At 45.2% G+C, this 18309-nt stretch overlaps 1 pseudogene; it reads right to left on the bottom strand.

Annotated features, from left to right (window-relative positions):
- LOC100714942 (serpin B9-like) overlaps positions 1 to 17357 on the bottom strand; it is a 46871-nt pseudogene extending 29514 nt beyond the window's left edge.
- Positions 17358 to 18309: the final 952 nt, after the last annotated feature.

The raw sequence follows: 18309 nt of genomic DNA, 5'->3' as shown, positions 1-18309 counted from the left end.
CTAACTGTATGACTTCCTTTCAAGTTTTGGTATGATGTCTTCCATACAGGCAGGTGTTGTTAATAACCAGATGCCCTCCCAAAGGCTCAGGAGCTCATAGGTGGGGATTTCCAGAAGCAACCGGATTGTGGGGACACAATAGTCTTGGTGGATTCCTCCACTCACAGTGAAGCAGGGTTGGAGGAGTGGGTCACGGGGCAGGGCCTCGGGGGTCTATCTCCTTCCTCCTCTGCCCTGCCATGAGCAAACCCCTCTGCCATGCCACCCTGCCTTGGAGCCAGCCAGCTTTGGAGTGATGGACCGAGACTTCTACAAACCGTGGGCCCAAAGTCACCCTCTTTGCCTTTCAATTGTGGTTGCCCAGTATTTGCATCCCAGGGATGTAAAAGCAACTAGCACAAAAGAATTTTTTATTTTTCGTTTTTCTCTGTAGCCAGTGTTTTCTACCTGTGACTTCTAACAACGCTTTCATTTTCAGAACTATTTTCCAAAGGAGAAAGCAGTCAAATAGTTTTCTGCTTTTCTTCCAAATTTTTAGAAAATCATTTTGGTCATACAATATGTTTGGAATTTGTTTCTGTCTTATTTGTGACTTATTCACAAGGAACCAACTTCTTAATATTATTCATAAAAGAATCTTCAGTGTTCATATCTGTTTTTATTTTTGACAGTGAATTTTTCCGTAACTTTTCAGTACTCAAAATAATATTTTTAGCCTTGAATTTTTTTGAAGGAAAGGATGAGAGTAACATTAAACATATAAATTATTGAGTAAACCTGTCTAACCTGCAACCTTAGTCTACTTATGTGGGAAAGTGGGAAGAGTCCCCATGTATTCCAGCCTTTGAAGCAATTTTTTATTAAAATCCTTTAACATTTTTATACATGTCTCACACAGGTTTTGTTTTTCTTGTTCTGTTGTTTATGGAGCTTTTTTTTGTCATTATCTCAATTTTAAACATATTCACTTTCCCCAACTGCTTAAGTATGGCATGTAAGTGCACAAATGAAATTTATGTGTGTTTATGTTCATGTGAACAATTTGCTATAGTCTTTTACTCATTACCGGGTTTTTAGCAAATTTTCTTGGGGTTTTACTAAGTGCTCCCAGATACTGAACCCGCTAGCAAAATGTCTAGTCTCCTGCACAGAGATCTGGTGCACAGCTAAAAAGGAAACCAAGAGAGAAGCCAGTAGGAAAAGGCCCCAGAAGGTCAGTTGCTGGGAGGAACAAAGTGCCTTTATCCACAGCAGCTCTCTGCTGGCTCTTACCGAATGCACAAGGAGCAGAGGCAGGAGTGCAGTGTGGACAGGGGGTCGGGGTCGGAGGTGCAGGAACCCTCACTTCGGCAGACCAGCTTGCAAGACAGAAATAAGGCATTCGTGGGTCAGGAATAAAACCATAAGTTTTTCCATATCTGCTTAATGGGTACTTTAGTATCCTTACAGGCAGCTGAGTTAGAAATATTACAGGCAGTCAGACAGGAGCTAGTGCAGGAGACTTGGTATCCTGCAATCCTGGAGAACACAGACACCTTTGCTGAGACCCGACCTCAAGGCAAACACAAAAGAAATGTGCAACCATGCCCTAACCCTGAACATCAGGGGTTGATATTCCAAATAGGTGTGGAAGTCACCATCCCAACCCTCTACTGTAGGAGTCCCTGCTCTTTAAGCATGGCTGCTTGATACATGACTTGGTTCCTCATTTGTCCCAGATTGGCTCAATTATACCTGAACAATTAAAGACTCATTAATTGACCATAGTTCTGTCCCACGTGTTTCCCAGCATGCAAGTTCTCATGTTTCCCCAACTTTAGACCTGCCTCACTGTGGTTTTGCTCTATGAATGTCCCTAGAAAAGACAGAGTCTTTAGTAATCCATTGAGGAGCTTTTTGGTCTCTCCCAGACAGAAGCTTTCTTTCTCTCAACAAATATATTCCACTCTTAACATCCACTGTTCCTAAAATTCCTTCTTAGGTAGTTTGGGAGTCTTATGCCCCCGTATCAATATCTTGCTGAGAGAAACTTTTTCCGGCTGAGAAAAAGACTTTGCCCTGAGTCTTAATGCTTCCTATTAACAAGGTCCCTGGCTCAGTCATGTCCCTTCATTAGCTGCTTAGCTGACCTCAGGGGCAGCCCTTAGAAGGGATGAGGGTGTCGCTGACACACCAGCTCTTTAGCTGGACTCCAGTTGCATTCCCTAGGCCAATTAAACATCAATGTGTCTCTGTGCGGGTAGCACTGTGTGCACTTCTGTAGTGATTATGCCAGGTTTAGTAAGGAAAAGCAAAGTGCCTGGAGCAGGGGATGCAGTCGGGGGTCCTCAGTGCCGAGGCTCCCACAGGATCCTACTGTGTCACTGTACAGCAGGCGAGTGTAAGGCTGCGTGTACGAACCAGAGGCACACGTTCTGCTGCTGTTTCCGTCACTCTTGCTGGGTTTGCTGTGCGCTTACTTCCTTTCTGTTTTGTCTCACCCTTTTTGCATCACCCAGACACTCTGAGGCAGGGTGCAGTGGGAATCCTTGCAATGCTGTTTGTGTTAAGGTAGATGCTGATACTGTCCAGTATTAGTGACCGTGTGAGGAAATGGGGGCCTTACTCACTTTCCGCAGGAGGCCAGCCTGGAAGGAATCAAACAGCCTTTGAGTGTCAAGCCAACATTCTCCTTGGCATGCATTTCCATGCCTGGGTGTCTGGTCTACAGAAATTTTTTTCCTGCATAATTACATATGCTCCACGGTTTTCTTCAGAGCATGTAAAAATGCAGGCCCTGGCACAGGCCCAGGCCATGGAAGGAATTCATGCTGGTCTCACAGAGCGAGTTGCTTCTCACCAGGGTAATCAGGAAAGGGCAAGGCTGGCTCTGCTTTGGTCTCCTGACTTCGTGTTTTGCCGTGTGACCTTTCTCAGACATCCCCCTGAGTAGGCCACACACTGTGCTGTGCATAGGTGGAAGACCTCAGGAGCGCTGGCAGATGCCAGTGCCGTGCTCGTGGACTGCAGAAAATGCAAAAGTAATAAATCTCCTTTCTTTGTATACTGCCCTTCTTCTGTGTATTTTGTAATCTCATCAGAAAACACAAATACACACAATCCATCCAACATTAACATCATAGTTTGTGCTCCTTTATCACCAGCTGGGGCACCAGCTTCACTGTGGCAGGGTCCAGTTTACGTCATCAACTCTGCCTTCTGCGGCCCACCCAGAGCCTGGTCCTCCTGACAGATGACCAATGAGGTTAAACCCAAGACACACAATCCTTGTGGTTCCTCAGGTCAGTTCACATCATGTCCCCTGTCACTCCACCATTAAGTGCACGCTGTGCGTTTGATGTGGGCTGTATTTTACCATCATCACGCATTCAGTTCCTGTGAAAGCACCCAGCCTGTCTTTTGTCTTTAGTTCACCACCTCCACAATTCTGTCCATCCTACACGTGATCTGGACAGAGCCCCTTCCTCAGTCTAACACTGAACAATCCAAAGTCACCCAGGACCCTGTCATCCACCTCATCCAGCCTCTGACAGGAAGAGCAGGGATGTCAGCTGTGAGGGACCCCAGGGGTCTTGCTCATGTCCCCAGACGACTGGAAATCCCAGGTAACCCACCTCGGGGTCGCCATGGCCTGCAGTCTGGAGTGAAGGAATTGGGAAATCTCAGGCAAATACTGCCCGGGAGTTGAGAGGACACAGGTCAGGAAGAAACTTCCCTGAGCCACCGAAGCGAGGCTGCTCTGAGCCTCTGCCTGTCCTGAGCCTCAGCCTGACCAGTGAATCTGTGCTCTCTCATACAGTGTCCCCCCAGCCCCTCATTCCACTCTAAAAGACCGGAGTACTGATGTGGTGTCCAGAGCAGCAGGCTGTGTCCCCAGGACAACCGCAATCCATCTTCAAACCACCACTTGGGAAGACCGAAGGCTTCCAGGCAAACTAACAGTTGGTTCCAGCCCCCACTGCTCACATGGCCCTCATCTCTCTTCTGTAGAACCTTTTCTAGAACAAACTTACCTGGGGAATCGTCCATGCGACCCTTGAGATATGTAAAGTATGCAGTGCTTATGGCCCGGGAATGTTGTTCTAAAGGACCCAAAAGTCATTCCTTTGCAAGGGGATCATCAGGAATGAGGAGGCCTCTGTGTCCCAGTCTCTGGAGGAATGGACGCCTAAGAAGGCTGCTCACACACCTAGGTGTCCCTGAGTCGGAGCTCCCCCTGGTCTCTTTCTTTTTCCCTAGTTCTATCATTAAAACGCCCAGTCTTTCCTGTAGAGTGCGATTCCTGCTGCTCACCCCTCACTCCTGCAGTGCTGTATCCTTGATTAAAACCTCTCTTTACCAATTGAACCAGCCTCGGTTTCTCTTTGATAAAGATCAGCCCAAGAGTCAGTTGAGGATGAGGTAAAGCCGAAACTGAGTGAGTCCCTGGAGTGAATCAGATAACTGTGGTCCCATGGGCAATGACAGCTCCATGCTCCTCCTCCCTTGATCGAAATCTGCCTTCTGACCCTGGACCCTGACCGCAGCCTTCTGAGACACACCCATCACAATGTACACAGGAGCCAACCCTTCAATTCAGGTACCTCACAGTCCTTATACCCCAACAGACAAGACACTGTCTGAGATGACACATTTTGTGATGACCTAACTGTGTCATTTTGCCCAGATATTTGGGAAAGCACCAGTCTATATACCAAAAGAACAGTGTTATTACTCACGATGAGAATTTACAAGAGCTGATTATATTCTACGAATTGGGTGATCTATATCCAAGGAGCTGAAGGTCTTAGGAGGTTCACATTTTGGTGAGAAATCATATATATAAGGGATTATGACTCCACTACAAAGGGAATGAGCCCTTCAGCCAGGAAAAGACCTCAAGGAGAACTCCAGAGACATTGGAAGTGCCATGGTTTCAGGAGTGCAGTGGGGAACAGTCCAGAGATGTCTGGGCATTGACACTGTTCTGAAAGACACCATGATGGGCGCATGCCATAGCACCACTGCCCAAATCCACAGGAACCACCACCACACGAGTAAGAGTCTGGCTACCAAGACTGGCCAGCAGGCAGCTGGCACACAGAAGGGGTTACTGCATTGCAGTGGCCGTTGTGGGTGGGTTGGGTGGAACCAGTCTGCAGGAACAGCATGTCAATCACAGTCACCTAAGGCTGTGGCCATTGTGACTGCAGCAGTGCACAGTGCCTGGGACACCCTGAGCACAAGGCTGGAGATGGTCCCCTGGGGAACCTGGAAGGGAAGGGCCATCTCCTCGCAGTGTCTCGCAGCGCCCTCTATGGACCACGCCCTACATTGTACTTGCTGGTAAAGTGGCATTGAGCTCCAGCTCCAGGCTTCCAGGCAGGACCACAGAAGGTGGGTTCAGACCTGGGAGACAAGAAACTGGTAACTGACACAACCGTGCGGATTCCTAGTTTCAAGCTGTGCCTTAAAGTGAAAGGCAACTCGTGATTCTTTCCCCGTCTGCAGCATCCAGTGGCCTCCTGCTTGCAGGACAGCACAAAAGGAACTAAGTGTGCTTGGCCCCAAGTGGGTGGACACAGAGATGTTCTCTGGTCTCTGTTCTTGAGAGGGGAATTACCTGACCCGCACTGTGTGGAGATATGGCTTTTGGTGTGTACTGTAAAGGAGAAGCCAACGTGTGCAGCGTTGATGGAAACACAGAAAACTGTAGGCTGAGATGGGCATAAACGGTGCCAAGGGGAATAGGGGCTGAGCAGCTCTGTAGGACAAGACTGAGTCTTTCTTTTCCAGGGGCTGAGTCATCATATGGTGAGACCTGTGGTGTTTTATTGTTGGGTTAGACTTTTTAAAATATTTCAATTCGTGCTTCTAGCAACCAATGAGCACAAAAATTTATGTACTGTTTTATGTCTCAAAAATAGGATATTTAGCAGGGAAAAAAATGACGCAGTTTATCACCTAACATTGAGACCGTCGTGTTAACCCCCGACTATGTAAAACCACAAGATACTGAGTATAAAAAACCAACATCTCCTTCAAACTTGTGTACTGTTTGTTTTGTTGAAGTTGGGCTTTGGTCCTGGGACTGAAGTTAGGACCTGGTACATATTAAGCTCGTTCTGTACACCTGAGCTACACATCCAGCTCTGAAGCAGTATTTTAAGGCAATTCTGTTTTTAAAATGTCAGTCTAGGAACTACAGCTGCAGAGACTACATTTCTATATGAATTTGAGAGCTAGGGGTGTAGCTCAGTTGTAGAGCACTTTCCTAGCATGTGAGAGGCTGTGGATTTGAACCCCAGACCCACATAAACACACAAAAAGTATATGTAACATACATTATAATATTTATTTATAAGTCAGATTTTTGACCTGATTCAATGTAATTGTAAATATTTTATTTTGCTTTCAAAAAGAAAAGCCCTTCAAGCAGAAGGGCTGCCTGAAGGAGAAGCAGGAGAAAACTTTACATTTTGCTCACATTGCCTCCATCAGATGCTTCAAACTACAAAGCTTAAGCTGTTCGTCTAATTCACAGGTGTAATCAAGGCCAGCTTCCAGCAGATCCCTCTCCCACAGATGCATCTTAGCACATGCTGGAGATGGGCGTTGTTACAAGTGTAGCCTCAGTGGACCCGGGCAGATCACTGCAGTGACAGCTCAGCCCCTGATGGGAAGTGACCTTGGCCTTTTCTGTGACATGCACACAGTTTGGGTCCCGCTTATGAAGCTGCACCACCCTTCCAAGCAAAATAGCATCTGGAGCTGTCAAATCATACAAACATTCTATAGATTATCGCTGCTACAAAATATTTGTGGTGAAGTTGATGATGAGCAAAAGAGAGAGAAAGGCCGGCAGGCGAGCTCTTCCTTCCCGGTGCTGTCACCATCGGGATGAGCCATGTTAGATCAGCTGCCTCTCCCACAGTGACGCTAACCCTTTTAAATGAATTATCTAAACTTTGGGTGCATATTGTGCAAAATCAGCTGGAAATACTTCACCAAAAGATTCACAGGAAACCACTTAACATTTCAGTATGGAAGATTTTAGTTGTGTAAAATCATCAAAAACAAAGTTTGCAAACTGGAAGACAGACAAAGTTCCCCATAAAACAAAGCAAACAAAATATGGTGAGCTTCATGATGGACAGGATTTAATTCTGCGGCTGTTTTTCTTCCTTCTGTTCTTTTCTTGTTCATATTCCCTCCCCCTCCCTTCAGCCTCCAACTTCCGTTTCTCTCCTTTCCACTTGAACTATTTTTTGTAACTTCTCAATATCTATTATTCCATTTTTGCTTATTTTTCTTTGGTTTTCTACATAAGAGAAACAATGCAATATTTAAACCTGACTGTCGAATTTATTTCACTTAAAAATCTGGTCTCCAGTTATGTCTACATGCCTAAAACTGTCTCAAATTTACATTTCTTGCGGGCAAAGCAGCACTGTGCTGTATGTAAAAACCACATTTACCTTCCCATATGGGTTCGCCCATTGATGGGGGTCTGGGCTGTTTTGAAGATTTAACTATTGCAAACTGTGCGACTATAAAGGTGTGTGTGGGTCTGTGGCCTGATGCTTTTAACTCTCCTGAGAAGATACCTCAAGGGAAACAGCTGGCTCAGGTGGAACCTCTAGCTTTAGGTTCTTAGGAATGGCCATATTGATTTCCATATTCGCTGTATCAATTTGCAATCCTGCAAACACTGAGAAGGGCTCCTTTTTCTCCCCAACCTGCCAGCTTCTGTTTCTGGTCGGTTTCTTAATGACAGTCACTCTTTCTGCAGGGAGAGGGGATCACAGAGTAGTTTTCCTTTGCATGTCTCTCAGGATTGGGGATGGTGAACGTTTTTTTCGTATATTTACTTGCTGTTTGTGCTTCTCCATCTGAGCAGTGTCTATTCGTTTCAGATGCCCAGTTTTGGGTGTGTTTAAAGTTGAGAGTCTGATTTTTTCAGGTTTTTACATATTCTAGAGGGTCCTTTCTCTGAGGAACAGCTAGCAAGACATTTTTCTCATTCTGTGGGTTCTCTCCTCACTCTCTTGGTGGTTCTTTTGCTGAGCAGAAGCTTTTTAATATGATGTCACCCTGCTGGTCGATTTTCTGGGAAATTCCCTGTGTGCTGGGGCTTTGTTCATAAAGTCTTTGCCTGCCTCTATGTTTTCAAGAGATTTACCTATTCTGTCTTCCAGCTGAACGTGTTTCCCTTTGACATTTATATCTTTGACCTGCTTCAGTTTTGGTTTAGTGCACGGTGGGTGACGTGGGTCTAGTTTTAGTCTTTGGCAAGTGGAAAGCCAGTTTTCCCAGCACCATTTACTAAGAGACTGTCTTTCCTCCAGTTAAGATATTTGGCTGCTTTGTCAAAGATAAGGATGCTGAGTGTGCTTGGAGTAATTTCTGTTCCATTGATCCTCATGTGTGTTTTTCCCAGTAACTTGATGTTTTTATCATGGTAGCTTCATAGTATAACCTCTATTCAGAGATTGGGATGTCCTCTTCTGTTCAGAATTGCTTTTGCTATTTGAGGTTTCTAGTTCTAAATGAATTTTAGGATTCTTTTGTCTAGTTGTGTGAGATATGCTAATTATATTTGGATTGGGATTGCATTAAATCTGGATAACAGTTTACGAAATATACCTATTCTCACTATATTGATTCTGCTTATGCAAGAATAAGGAATACCTTTCCATTTTCTGACATCTTCTTCAGTTGCTTTTTCAGTCTGTCGTAGTTTACAATATAAAGCTCTTTTACTTTCTTCATTTGGCTGCTTCCTAAGTGTTTCATTTCTTGACACTGCTGTGAAATTTGTGGTTTCCTTAATTTCTCTCTCTGTGAGTTTGGTGTTTGTGTACATGAATGCTATTGATTTTTGAATGTTGACTTTCTATCCTGATGCACTACAGAATTTGGATATTAATACTATGAGTCTTTTGGTGGGGTGTTGGGGTCTCCCATGTAAAGTCTCATGCCATCTGGGAATAGTACTAATTTAACTTCTTCCTTTCCTACCCTTAATCCTTTGATTTCTCTCTCTGGTCTATTTGCTCTGCTAATGTTTCCAGAACTGTGTTAAATAGGAATGTTGATAGTTGGCATGCTTGTCTTGCTTCTGATTTTAGTGTAAAAGCTTTCAGTTTTGACTATATAATATTGTGGCTGTTGGTTTCTCATAGATACCTTTTATCAGATTGGGATAAAGACCTTGCATTACGATTTTCTGAAACATTTTTAAATCATGAACGGATATTGAATTTTGTGAAATGTTTTTCTGAATCTATTGAGATTGTCTTGTGATTTTTGTTCTTCATTCTGTTAATGCAGTGTATTACGTTTATTGATTTGTGTATGTTGAACCATCCCTGCATTCCTGGCATGAATCCCTATTTGGTCTCATTATTAATCTTGATGATTTCCGGTATTCTCTTAGCTAGTATCTTACTGAGGATTTTTGCATCTATGTTCATTAAGGAGATTGGTCTGTTGCTCTCTTTTTTGTTTGAATTATTCTCTTTGGAACCAGGATAATGTTTGCTTCCAGGAATGCATTTGGGAATACTGTTTCCTTTCCAATTTCATTACACAGTTTGTAGAATGGTCACATTTGATCTTCTATAAAGTTCTTAAAGAATTCAACAGGAAATCCATCGTGCCCTGTGCTTTTCTTTTTTTTTATATTTAAAGAAAGACTAAACAAAACAGAAAATAGGTAGAAATAATACATGCATTAAGAGAAAAAATAAACAGAAAGAAATCACTGGTTGATGTTTACATATTGTCATTTTACAAATAGTTATTCCAGATACAAAAATGGAACATGTAAAGTGAGAATTCAAACAGCGAGACTGCAAACAGTTCTGTTCAGCTGTCCAGTAAAAACTTAGAAATATGGTTATCAATCTTATACACTTAAACATACATGCAGTTATCCATATCTTCAATTGTGTTGAGATAGAAAAAACCCAAGCAGGCTAATATCACTCTGAACAGAGAATAATACTATTGCTGGGTTTCATATTATGACACACCAGAGTCAGCACTGGGTTCTTTAGTGACTCTTTTTCCTCAAAGTATCTGTTCATTTCATCATGTGTCATAAGATCAGCTCTCATAAACTGTTTATAGATTCTACACATGCATGAGTCTTAACATGTATTTCTGTTCTTTCTATATTAGAGGTAGAAAGGAAACAAAGACAGAACAAAACATATTCCTATAAACACATGAAACAAAAAAGACATATGAGACCATTGTGCAAGGTCTTCTACCACAGTTCCTGTGTTGTCTCTTGTTATCTTCAGTAGAACTGGCTATATCATCAGACATAGTACAACTGAATATATCAGTATTAATAAAAACACAACTTTGTATATAGTATAGAACTTCAAAAACTGGCAGTTATCAAACCAAAATGTATATCGTAGGGTCTTGTCTTCTTCAGTGTAGTTGCCTATCATCCCAAACTTGATTCTATCAATCATATTAGTTTTTTTTATTTTATAGAATCTGAAAATGATTTCTTAAGTTCATGTAAATTGCACAGAATAGTGGATTACATTTTGGTGTACTGCAACTTACATATAATTTACATGGATTTTTTTTTTTTCGGAGGTATTGGCTTGGCTTCCCAGAGTCCTAAGTTCCAACATGGCGTGGATCTCAGGAGACACTGCTAGTTCTCCCCCTGGAAGGGCTGCAGTGGGCCACACTACCGTAGCTTACCAGGGAGGGGAGATGCTGGCTTGGCTTCCCAGAGTCCTAAGTTCCAACATGGCGTGGATCTCAGGAGACACTGCTAGTTCTCCCCCTGGAAGGGCTGCAGTGGGCCACACTACCGTAGCTTACCAGGGAGGGGAGATGCTGGCTTGGCTTCCCAGAGTTGACCTGTGCTTTTCTTTGCTGGCAGCTTTTGAAAAATTACATCTTCAATTTCATTAACTAATATTGAGTTATTTAGAAGTTTTATATCTTCTTTAACCAGCTTTGGTAATTATTCATATATAGGAATCTGTACATTTCTGCTGGATTTTCCATCGTACTGGAGCACAGATTCTCAAATCAGTATTGATGATCTGGAGTTCTGCAGGGCCCACTGTGATTTCACTGTTTTCATTCTTTGTTTGTTTTTACCGAGGGTCAAACTCACGACTTAGTGCCTGCCAGTCTGGCGCTCACACTGCTGAGCTATATCCAGCATCTTTTTCATTCTTAATTGCATGAATTTGAGTCCTTTCTTTCCTTTTATTTTTATCAGTTTGGCCTGGCATTTGTCTATTTTACTTAACCTTTCAAAGGACAACTCTGATTCACTGGTTCTCTGCATGGTTTTGTTAGTCTCAGATAGATGAATTTCTGCTGTGATCTTTATCATTTTCTTGCCTTCTTTTACCTATTCTGTCCTCCAGCTCACTGTGCTTCTCTTTGACAGTGTATCTCTGACCTGTTCCAGTTTCCGTTTAGTGCACGGTGGGAGACATGGGTCTCGGGTTAATCTTGCTTTTCCTTTAACTTGCTCTACTTTTGGTAGAAGCTTGAGGTTCAATATTAGACTACTTGTTTGAACTTGATCTGTTTTTCTAATGTGCTAATTCACTGCTATGGGTTACATAATTCAGTTATAGCAAATAATTAACTTGCTAAATTTTTAATACTTAAAGGATCATCAGTGTTTTTTAAAGTTTTTTTTGCATAGACATAATATATTTAATCTTTTGGAGAAAAATATATTTTTCAAGAATATTTTGAGAAGGGTTCTTTTTAAACCTGCTTTAGTTACAGGCTTTAGGAGTAGACCAGATGGAAGACATAGTTCCAGTGGAACTTTGGAAGGCATGGGATCATTACACTAGTGGGATGAAGGGAATCTCAGTTTCAGATCATCAGCCCCGAGTTAGATCTGGGTTATGTTTATATAGGTTTGTGAGCAGGAAGTACCCAATCTGACAGTGAGTTAGTTTATAATTGATTACTTAGATGGGTTCCTACATTGTCAGGCAGATTTGTTCTGAGTAGGCTAATGGGGTACCGCTGTGTAAGAAGTGGGGAGGTCAGGATTGCATCTAGAGGAAGAATCAGTGATCCTCTCTAACTGAGCCAGTGTGTCCTGGAGATCTTGAAAGCAAGCTGCATAATAAGAGCATGGCCAGAGTTATATTCATCTTACAAGTTGCAGCTGGTGGGGGATGTCCAGGCCTAGCTGAGTTTTCTACGTTTTTAATTATGTGAACAGATTGCCCTTCCCAGTCCTCTCCTTGAATAGTACAAGAAATAAATGTTTTAAAATTTCCTTCACATTCAAATTGCCTTTACACTTGAATTAACAGCAAACTGGCAGCTCATCACCAGGATTCCCCTCTAACTCCTGTTTTCATGGACAAGTCCAGATTGTGGTATTTGTTGCGACTCAGTTGAGCTGTGATACAACTTCACATGGGGAATGGCTAGCTCAAGCCCAGAAACATGCACACCAGCCCGCATAGCTCCTCTGTCTGCTGACAGCAGGTAAAGGCGACTCTCTAAGCTGTTTTCAGGGGCACAATATGGTGCTGTGAGCTGTGTGTGCAACAAATAAATTTCACACTGTGGTACACTGTGGGCCTGTGTACCTCTGGTGGAAAGGACACAGGTATATCACCAGAGGCTTTGGGCAGGACAGCAGACACACAGGCCCAGACCCCCGTCTCACCGTGCTGAGGTCCACACCTTCGTCTGGGAGCACGAGGACCATGGTGAGCTCCTGGCCCTCTTAGGGCAGCTCTAGCACCTGGGCCCACACTTTACTCACATGGGCATAGGGAAACTTGCCTTCCTGGAACATCATCTGCACTGGCCGATACTCCTTCTGAGAAGGAGCAGAGGGGCTCATGCTCAGCGGCTCCTCCAGGAACACGACACCTGTCAGAAGCAGCTGCCCCTGTGGCCCAGGCCCACAGTGGGAATGGTGTCTGTGACCGGGTCATCCCTGGGAAACCTCATTGGGCGCCTCCCACAGAGTGTAAAGAGATGGACTGTGCACAGAGGCAGGAGGGCCTTGGGAGGTGTTCTGGCCAGCAAAATAGAATGGGCTGCTGTGAGTTTTCCACATGCTATTGCTCGGCTGTGAGATGCCCCCAAATTTCTCACAAAAAATAAATGAATCATTCCATAAATTGCATGTTTATTTAAAATGGAGTGGAACCTTATCATGTATAAACTTCCTAATTTTGCCTTTCCTACTTAGTTCTTTGTGATGCTTTCTGTTTTTTAAGGAATGAAAGCACTTGGTAAACTATGTTAACTTCTGCTGTAGGCGAAGTTAAAAGTGTCAAGAACAGGGTCCTTGCCACTTGGTTTTCATTTTAGAAAATGGCAAGGAGCAGATTAATATTTGTTAAGTTAAAGATCAGTGATTCATATGACTACTTAATTTCCACATTAGTTCATAAAAGCAAATGTTTTCATGACTTTTTTCCTTGTACCCTACCCAGCATCCTAAACATATGTCACAATACCTTACCACCTGGTTTGAATTGCTTCTACCTATGCAACCCAGACTTACAGGAAACTCTTTAGTTCCCACAGAGCTTCCAGCAGTAGATGTAGGAGAAATCACCAAGACAGAAAGAACAGTAATACGATGAAAAAAATCACCACCATAAAATATTCTTACTCCTATATTTTTATTACGGGATTCAAAATCCAAACAGAAATATACTGCTACGAAGGACTACTTATTCCTTTGCAAAGTTAAATTTGTCTATTTAGTATTTTTATATTTTTGTACCGGGGATCAAACTCATGACCTCAAGCTTGCCAGGCAGGCATTTATGCTGTTGAGCTAAATCCCCGGCACCTATTCAGTTTCTTTATCAAATGATGCTGCTTAAAGCTCCGTACCTGGTTTATCTTAAAAGGCATTTTCCGCGTGCAGGACTTGTCAACCTGCTTGCCCCACTTTCCTTTAAAGTACACAGCGTTAATGAGAACCAGCCTGCTCTCCTCATCAGTGGAGTTCTTTGCCAACAGCTCTGAAATTTTGCCTTTGGAGAAGAGCAGAGAAACATTGAGTGGTTCCTTTAACACATGAGATGAACCAACACTAGGACAACATCCAGCAGATTTAAACAGGTTGTTTTCAGATTCGTCAAATTAGGGTCCTTACAGATTGAAAAGGGGATAACAGTGCCTAGATGTGGCGTTCATGCATGGGGACACTTGGGGAGCATCCTTCCAATGGAGGAAAGTGTGGGGCTGCTGAGTCACCCGAAGAGAGCAGAGATGAGAAGGGACAGGCTGGAGACCAGGCCAGGCAGGACATGAGAGTTGCTCTGGGTGGGCACTGCAGTCCCTTTGGGGTCCCATGGAGCATGTGGCCTAAGCCTCTGGGCTGACACTCAGAGATCACCTTGGGCAGTGATGAGGCAGGGTGACACAGGTAGCCAGAGAAGACTGCAAAGCAGGCAGGTGGCTGATGGCCATGGGAGGGGTTCCCAGGAGCTGGGGGAGGGAGAGAGATTATTGTTGGAGTCTGGAGACCTAGCAGCAAGGGTCCCTGGTGAAGACAGTGTGGGCTAGTAGATTCCCTCCTCTGCTCCTGGACACCCAGGGCTGCCTTTTCATGAACTAAGAGCATCATTGTTTTGTTTTTTTGTCTTTTTCGTTTTTATCGGTACCAGGGATTGAACTCATGACTGCCTGCTTGCAAGGCAGGCGCTTATGCCGCTGAGCTAAACCCCAGCCCCGAAGAGCATCACTGTTTATCATTGCTTCCAGTGTGCACAAGTGATAAACACTGGATAGGAGGATCTGAGGCAAATAAGTGCTGAGCCTTAAAGGGAAAACTGCCTGGCTTTGCTGCTGTCTCCTTTGGTAGCAGAAATAGCAAGGCTCTAGCAGGTGCGGATGTGCAGATAGTTCACCCTGAAACAGGGAGGAGCGGGCAGGAGGAAAGGCGGGAGAGGGAGCTGCAGAAGGGACCCCCCCAGCTGACCTTCAGTCTTCCTGGACACCCAGGCGTCGATGTGGTTCCTGGACCTCTCTGGGGCTTTGGTGAAGGACAGCGGCTCCAGCTTGGCCTGGTAGAAGCGCAGACAGGACTCCTGAAAGGACTGGGGACAGAGACAGGGCGGGTGAGCCAGGGAGCTGCAGGAAAGGCTGGGGGCTGCCAAGCCTGCTGAGCGCTCCCTGGTTCTCTGAAACCTTGAGAGGGGCTGAGGAGACCTCACTGGAGGCTCTGGGATGTGGGATACCAGTTTCTATGTGGGGGTGTGCTGAGTCTGGGAAAAGCAGATGTGAATGGAGGAGATCTTGTCCAGGCCAAAGGGGCATCTCGAAGGAAACACTTCAAGAGGCATCGTCATCTGAAGACAGGAGGTTGCCTGTCTGGTCCCCAAGCTCTCTAGGGTCTTTGTATTGGGCTTTGGGCCACCTGGTATTTTACCTCAACTTTTCCTGTTGGGAGACTCAACTCACGGGCAGGAATTCACAACTCTCTTCTCCAAAGAGCCTGTAGACGATGCTGAGGGTGTACGGAGCGCCAGGCCTGTGCACCTGGGGGAGAAGCGACTGGAAGCCTCCATGAGGGTCCTCCACTGAGCTCAGCCCCAGCGCCTGCAAAGGAAGTGATGGGCACTGTCAGACTGGTCTTCTGGTCTCACATAGAGGTTACTAAAAAAATGCTTTTTCTTTCAAGTATCCTTGGAATGATCCTTGGAAAGGTACTAGTTGTTCTTGCTATTGTTGTACATTTGTTTTGGGTTTTGTTTTTGCAAGCAAGGATCTGACTAAGTAGCCAGGCTGGACTCCAACTCTTGTCCCAACTCCTGAGTGCTGGGATTGCAGGCAAGCACCACTTCACTGGCCAGGAAGCTTTACTTTAACTGAGTACTGAACCCTACAGAAGTGTTGCTGGTGAGGAGGGGTGCAGAGATCAGAGAGGGACAGGAAACAGGGCAGCCAAAGGTGTGGCTCTTCTGCCTGCTCTAGACTTCAGGGGAAAATGCAAACTGAAAAGGGCCAGAGGCTCAGAATGCAGCTGATATAAAAGTCCTGCATCTCCTGCTGGCCAGCAATACACCAGAAACAGAATTTTCATTTAAAAGGAAAAGTGTAATGGTTGATACACTGTGTCAACTTGAGAAGTCTAGAAGTAAATGACTCAGCAGGGGACCAGAGCCTCGTGTTATAAACATTCTCATCCTGCACCAAGAAGAGATGATGCCAGAGTCACACCCACCCGTGGGAGCTGTAGACTGCTTACATGATAAGAGAGTGAAAGAGGCTTGCTCTCCCCCACCGCTTTGCTTTTGCTGCTTGAACTGTCTTCTGCTGCCTGAAGTGTTCCCCTCTGTGCCATCCCATCCTGCTTTGCAGTCAGCTGATTACACCCTTAAACCTCCACAAACTGTGAGCTAAATAAACCTTTCCTTCCTATATTTTGAGTGTCAGATACTTTGCTCAGCAACCAGAGAAAATTAACAGTTAAAACCACTAAAAATGTAAGAAATATGTGCACAAATGTAACGACAGTGGCAATCTTAAAATGAAATAAGGGTATAAAAGGTGCAACATGATTAACAGAATGAAAACAGAGTTCTTAAAACTGTATTCTACAGAGTCCATATGTATATACTAAGTGTTACACTAATATTTCAAAAATGTATATATGAGGCTATATAAACACTCTCAATTGACTGAAATACAGAAATTACAGACAGGCACTTTAGTACAGATCTGTACTTCTCACTCTGATAGGCAGAGGCAGGAAGATCTCAAGCTGTTGGTCAGACTGGTCTATTTGGGGACTCAGTAGGACCTTATGTTAAATTAAAGAAAGCCTGAATATAGAGCTAGGTATGAAGATTTTGCATGACATCCTAGTGCAGAAAAAAATCCCCTACAGATTTTAGTCTGTGACATCAGTGTATTAAACCAGACACCAATAACAAGACGAATAAAGTTTGGGAACCGTGGAAATGATGGTGCTGAGTCATTACTGCCACCCTTTCCCAAGCCAGGCGTGGTGATGATCCCAAGGCCTGCTGTCCACCACAAAGCCAGTGGGGCTTGGATCATTTTCTAAACTCAGTGCCAGGCAAAATCTTGAGTCTTCCTTGAGCCCTTACTTAATGAAACTCTCCCTGTCCTGCAACCACCACAAAAGACCACAAAGACAAACAAGAAAGGAGCCCCATCCCAGAAGGAGACAGGAGAGGCCAGCCTACCTGGACCATCTGGGCTACTGTGCTGCCCTTGGCTCCCAGCAGGACCATGGCCAAGGCCGAGGAGGTGCTCACAGGAGAGCAGAAGACATTGTGCTCAGGACAGTCCTGACCCAGGAGCTTTAGGAGGTGGATGGCAAAGGCGCCACTGGCTTCCCACAGCGCGCTCATGCTGCAGCTCTGGAGGGAGAGATCAGAGGCAAGCATCTCACCCAGGGGTCCTGGGCTTCTGGCCCCCAGAAATTTTGCTTCTTATCATAGAGGCCCAGAGCTGCTCTACTTCAGTAGGGACCTCCTTCCTCTTCCCTCTGCCCATCAGGGTCCCCTAAGCAGTTTTCTGAGCCCTGAGGGTGCTCTGTCCACTAAGAAGGTCCCTACATCCTGGCCTCCCTCAGCATCCCAGGCCTCCCAGGTCGACTCCTCTCCCAAGTCCTGCCACAGCCACCCTAACCGCGGTGCTGCAGCCCGTCAGTGACCTGGGCGCAGCCTGGAGACTGTGGGGGATAAGGACCCTGTCCCTCAGGGGCCACGGGCTCAGGTGAGAGAAGGCTTCAGTCTCCTGGGGTGAGTGGCAGGGATTCTGGGATACTCAGGGGCGCTGCCTGTGCAAGGTAGCTCTGGTAGCTGAGGACAGAATAGGACCTGGGCGGGGCTGCTAGTGGCCTGGATGGTTCCCTGTGAGGCCACCTGGCTGTTCCCTCCAATCTAAGAGCTGTGGCTGTGGAACCAATGGGCTGGCTGCCTGGGTCTCAGCTCCTTCCCCAAGGGCTGAGCCAGCTCTCCCCCTGCCTCACCTAGCCCAGCCTGGCCTGCCAACCTGGCCTTGTCCTGCGGGAGCCTGGACCCCACCCAATGATGGCAGGAGCTATGTCAGCTGTGCCTGGTGGGCTGAGACACTGGGGCTTCTTGGCTCCCGCAGCTCACCAGTTTCCTGAAGCAGAGCCGGGGTTGTCCCTGCCTACAGGGACTGCCTGGAGGGAGAGGAGGTGGGCTAGTCCTTATCACAGCAACAGAGCTCCAAGCCGCACTCAGGAATTCGGAATTCGGATTCGAAAGTGAAAGCAGATTTGGAGGACCCTGAGGATCTGAAGAAACAAGAGTGGGGTGGCCTGATTGTTACCCC

This window comes from Cavia porcellus, unplaced genomic scaffold (genome assembly GCF_034190915.1).
Source record: "Cavia porcellus strain 051 isolate PalLab524CR breed Dunkin Hartley unplaced genomic scaffold, mCavPor4.1 scaffold_13, whole genome shotgun sequence".
In the NCBI taxonomy this organism is placed as follows: Eukaryota; Metazoa; Chordata; class Mammalia; order Rodentia; family Caviidae; genus Cavia; species Cavia porcellus.
The sequence above is the reverse complement of the archived record's forward strand: the minus strand, read 5'-3'. Positions and strand labels throughout refer to the sequence as shown.